This window comes from Amphiura filiformis, chromosome 7 (assembly GCF_039555335.1).
Source record: "Amphiura filiformis chromosome 7, Afil_fr2py, whole genome shotgun sequence".
Lineage (NCBI taxonomy): Eukaryota > Metazoa > Echinodermata > Ophiuroidea > Amphilepidida > Amphiuridae > Amphiura > Amphiura filiformis.
Window position 1 is genome coordinate 23,408,131 of NC_092634.1, and position 5,922 is coordinate 23,414,052.

General features: G+C 38.5%; 1 long non-coding RNA gene across 1 annotated transcript; it reads left to right on the top strand.

Moving 5' to 3' along the window:
• Window positions 1-276: 276 nt before the first annotated feature.
• On the top strand, window positions 277-3,804 carry LOC140156313 (uncharacterized). The gene is made up of 4 exons (XR_011859521.1): window positions 277-483; window positions 2,042-2,098; window positions 3,063-3,131; window positions 3,633-3,804. It is a non-coding gene; the product is annotated as an uncharacterized lncRNA (long non-coding RNA).
• Window positions 3,805-5,922: the final 2,118 nt, after the last annotated feature.

Consider the following 5,922-nt stretch of genomic DNA (forward strand, 5'->3'; position numbering starts at 1 on the left):
TGCTCCCAGGCAATGAACAATGGGAACACAACGTCACATCATGAGATGTCATTCATAATTGGTTTCTTCTTAAATCGCTTTATAAAACTATGAATCGTAGGAGCTACCGGAAGTTACGACATGGAAAGGTGCCCAAAACGGGCGTGACAAAGAGGCGGAGCTATTCACAATTTCCCGTTTTTATTTTCATATTTCTTATTTGTTAGCTTTCATTTTGTTTTCATTATTATTTTATTTGACTTCTGATACGTATAAATCGTAAAAAATACCATTTTCATGATATACTCTTGATTTATAGCCATTTAATGGGCGGATCATTAATACTATTCATATTGAAATTAGTTGACCTGCTAATATGTAAATTATTGAAAGTGGAACAGCTGATCGCCACAGTACTCGGTAAGCCTAAGCTGCCAAAGTAAATACATGTAAAGTCATCGCGTCGTTGGTTATAATATTTACAAGCTCAAAGTAACTTTTAAGGTAAGAAAAACAATATGAACTATAAATTAAGAACTGCCGAACGAGTTCAGTTTTGCCCTAAAAATCAGACCGACCTAAAACCACCAAACTTGATCTCATGTGTGCCGAATTTTGCACTGCTAGCCTGTTATGAAGCAGTTGTACTTTGTAGTAACTACAAATTTGGAATATGCGCAATCAATGAACCAGTCAGTTGTCAATACATGTATGATGTAGTATAGTACATATCATACGTGTTGAATAAACTGCTGATACATAAAATGTTTGCAGATCCATGTACACTGCAGTGCAGTGGCATGCATCATTGGCATTGCATTATTTAGGGGTACTACACCCCTCATGAGATTGTGCTTATTTTTGCATTTTCTTTCAAATTATAGCGCATTGGGGACAAGTAGGATATGTATATTATAGAGGCAAGGACTACAACTACTGCACTGGAAATTTTATTTCAGCACTACAACAGATATCGAGTTACAGTCAAAAATGAGGGAAAACCAATATTTGATCAAAAAATCAATAACTACTTGCTTTGAGTTGCTGAATTTTCAGTACAGTAGTTGTAGTCCTTGCCCCTATAATATACATATCTTACTTGTCACCAATGCGCTTTAATGTTTGAGAAAAATGCAAAAATAGGCAAAAAAAATTGGCCAGGGGTGTAGTACCCCCTTATATGCATACTAGTTGGATTTGATTGAATGTCCGAATGATCATGTAGTAGACTGTAGTAGTTAGCAGGCATCAGTATATAATTATTATCGAGAAGTGTATAGCTTAATATTAATTAAACTCACAACAAGCATGGAAAGCTGAGTCCTATTAGTATTTATATTTTTATAGCTAGCTGTCAACCTAGCTGGGGGTGGGGGCTGGCATTTTGTTTGGAAGGGGGTGGGTCCCCACTCCCGAATATACTGGGGGGGGTTAAAAAAAAGTGTAGTGATTTATAGTGTGCTACGACAGGCACAACGCCTAGACGTTGATCCACAAGCCTCAGCACACTTTACAGGTTGTCACTGACCACTACAGCCCCACATCATTCCATAACCATTTAACAAAAACTCAGGGACTTTGCAGCTTCACGAGCGCACACCCTAGACATTCCACAAATAACCTTCGCAACCAGGATCAGCTCCCCGAGTTTCGTACGGGTTACAACGAGACAATAAGCAGTGAGTTCCTTGTGCAGGGAATTTCAAGCTAACTCAATTTTTCCACGAGAGCAAACTAATCACCGTCAGGGTTCGAACCGCAACCTCTCGCACCATAGTCGAACGCCTTATCGATTGAGCTAACTTGACTGCTTATAAATATTTGGACAGAAATATAGGAGGGTCATCACATGTTTGATGACCAAAATGTAGGCATTGAGTCACAAGATGACTACAGATAGTGTGTTTATTTTATTTCAAATAATTTAACTGATTTCAGTTCAATTTTTGCCTGTTTAGAGGGTAAGGTGTATCGGTGGTAGGGTAATCAAATTTTTTTTTTTTTTTAGGGGTCAGGGAAGGTTGCACTTTTATTAATGCCAAATCTTTCCAATCCTTTTCAGCGTGTCATCTTTTTGCGTTATCCCATAGCACTGCAGTGAGGAGCAACTGAGAAGAATGTAAGTTAAAAAAATTAGAATTGGTCAGATTTTGAATAATATTTTATTTCAAACCTTTGTTGCACAAAATGATGAGTCGCATCAGCCGGACGCATCAGATTCCAGTAGGCAATGAAAACCCCCTCGGTTTTACGGGAGTGACCAACCCCGATTTTACGTTCTGGGAAAATGTTTGTTTTTACCAAGTTTTGGCTACAATCAGGTCAAATAAGCCATTTTGGGGCTAACATTTATTGATTTTGACGTTGACATTTTGACAAATACTCTGAACATGTTCAAAATTGATATGTTAGCCAACAAATCATTACATTTGCACAATTTCCAAGCTTTCGGTGATATTATAGGGTCATATTTAGCCTTCAGGAAAGAAATTTCATCAAAAATACCACAATAATCCCAACTGACCCTACTTCAAATGTCCTTCAACAACCCATATTAAAAAAAACGGTTCTTTTTTTTTTTTTGGGGGGCATCGCAAACTGTAGAACTTGCAGTTATTAATGGAAACGAAAAAAAGGTCAATCCCCTGCACTTACAAATGTTATGTAAAACCTGATGATCCAGTTATAATCACACCAGTGGGTAAAAGTACACCAACAGAACAACCATATATTATGTTACTATCAAGGCCCATTTATTCAGAATCCATTCTAATGTTATTGCAAGGCTTGAAAACCATTTCAGGACTGAATTATCTGCAATGACATAATTTGAGAGGCTATGTTCAAAGTAACATAGGGTGCTTGACGCTGTACTATGTACCATAGTCATTCAGTTTCATATTCACTGGTTTTCAGTCACAAATCTAAACTTGTCAATGTTGGCATGTGGATTGCATCTTGTGTTTGGTTTCTTATCTCATACATAATTATTGGCTTATTTTTCTTTACATTCAACTGGTCTAGTACATATTTAATTCTGTTATTTATCTTATGTTTTTCTCTGAATATGCCACATCATCAAGTCAGCTAGAATGGAAAATGAACCATCAACAAGCAGTGGGTTTGTTCCAGAGAAGAGGAATACTAGCAAGGTAAAGACACATTTTTGGGTATTACCCATGGACCTTGGTCCATGGCCCCATAATTTTGGGGCCTCTACAATTGAGTTATGGATCTTGCTTTGTAGCCCCCAAAACACAATGTTTTTGGCCAAAATAGGGCAAATTGCACAATTTTGAGTGCTTCTTGGGCACTGGCCCATAGCAAATTTCACTTCATTTGTGTGCTCTTCTGGCTAAATATCCTGGTTAAATCTATGCATGTCTATCTCTAAATTGTAATGGTTCCGCTGCCATTATCGATCTTATATATACCTAAACCAAACTTGTCCACTTGAGTGCATATCCTTCCTTACGGTGAGTTTGGGCCTCCAAATTTTGGCCTGGCCCAGTGCCTCCAAAAGGTAAAGCCAGCATGGTCATACTTCATGTGACTGTCATCATTGTTTGATAATTTATTATTTATTGCACACACATCCCCTGATTTGTCCACATGATTTGAGTTTCAGATCAGTCACATTTCTTGGATAACAGATCAGAAGACACTCTTGGACTGAGATACACAACTTATGTAGGGGATGGCGATTCTTCTTCATTTTCAAGAATTACACAGGAGCAGCCATATGGGCCAGATGTTACAACCATTAAAGAGGAATGTGTCGGCCACATACAGAAGAGGATGGGATGCAGACTCAGAAAGCTTGTAGAGAAGAAAAAGGTATTAATAATTAAAGTTTGTATTTAACCTTTTCACTGGTCATCCATCAGAGGACAGTATATAGCTGGAGACCAGAGTCGTACTTGACAATGATTGCTGTGCATAGAGGAATCCTGTAGTCGCCTGCTCCACAGCCATAGGATCACGAGCAATAACCACCTCATGGAGTATCATACAGTTTTATACTAGTGTAAAAGCTTATCATATGTGGTTTTTAACGTCATTAAATTTTGACAGGACACATCATAAAACAGATGTAAATAAGATAAAACCTCAATTTATTACATAAACCAAGCTGATTTCATTGATTCCTTTTCTTTTGTGTGGTGAAAGGAGTGAAACTTGCTGACGGGAAGACATTGACGAGAAGGGTCGCCTCCACCGTAAAAGAGTAGATTTGCTGCAAGGATTTTATGGCAAGGCTTTGAGGACCAACAAAGGGAATCCTGAAGCAGCGTCAGCAGAAACAATGGCTGGCCTGTATCACTATGCTGGGGACCACAGTTACTGCCCGACAAGAAATGACACCTGGTGCAATTTTAAGAAAGATGAGATTAGTGGTACTAACAACTCTGAACCAGTGGATGATCCATTTACACCAGCCATGGTAGCAGTAATGAAGCCCATTATGATGTAAGAATATATATGTGATAGTGCAACTTTGTAGCTTCACCACAGCACCGAGCAACTAAATCAAATTTCCTTTTCATTTACAAACAACTATATCAAATGTAGGCATCTTCTGTAAGATCATTACAACATATCTCCCATTCATTTCAGCACAGCACTGAAGCAAAGTTTATAAATAATCTTTAAATGGAGTGAAAGTTTCAATATTCTGTACCTCAATTGATGTGTGACTATTAACAGCACTAATAATCTTTTGCAGTATATACCAAGAAAGGATTGTATATCAAAAATATTTATGCGATGTATTCATCATAACCTTTAGTGCAGCTTATAGCGCTCATCACCACAACACAAATTACCTTCATCGCAACAAGTGAATGTTAATAATGTTGACAGTATTGATATTAAACATGATTCGCAAATTGATCACACATTATGGACATTACTTAATAATGGAATGTGGAACTTTGTATTTTTCAACAGGACCTATCTGATGTTGACTTACTATCGCATTGCAGTCAGTGTCTGACACAGAACGCCAATGAGTCCTACAACAGCTTGCTCTGGAAAATGGCAATACAGCTCTGCAACACTGATTCGGACAGCAATGTGCTGTCAACTATTTCTTTTAATGTTGGTTGGCTATAGATGCAGGTAGTAGGAAATGAGTGTATTACTTCTTCCCAGCATACTTTAGCAAGTAAAGACAAACTCAGGATAAGAGCAGCTCAAGCCAAAGCATTACTGACAAATAAGAGAAAGCGTGTCATGAAGCGTTTAGAGCAAACCGCTCACGCTTTCCGACATTCGGACCATAGCCACTACTTCCCGGCACTACTTTAGTCTGGTGGCTATCATGTTGGCTCTACATCTAAGCGACCACGCAAGATGCCAACATGCCGCACATGCGGGGCCCCAATGAAAGGTCATGGTAACCCAGGGGGTACTCAAGTTTGGTTTTGGTAGGGACGTGCCGCTGAGATTTTGGAAGTAGACCCATAAATATACCAATTTTCAAGAAATTTGGACCCATCGATATACCAAAAGTCAAAATTTTCTGCCGAATTGACCCAAAATTGTCTTAGTTTTTACAAGAGAAAGGAAAAAAAGGGCTGTTTTCGGAAAAATTGAGAAAATTTTGAAAAAGGACCCATTCATATACCAAAATAGGCTTTGAAAAAGGGGTCATTGATATACCAGAAGGCTGAAAATGCTACCCATATTTGCGGCACATCCCGTATGGTCATTTGTACTGAGTACCCCCGGCATGGTAAGTCCTGTAATGCTTAAATTTCTGCTGCTCTTATCAATAGAAACCCACAAAGGCAAGAAAGTACCCATTTTGGCGAGAAATGGTGAGGAAAGGCAGGGTAGCCTGTTAAAAAGGTGAGGAATGACAAGTTTAAGATAACTAAGTCTTGCTTAGATCCTGGTCAAGTTTGGCAAGAAAAGGCAGGAAATGGCAAGGAAAGGGGG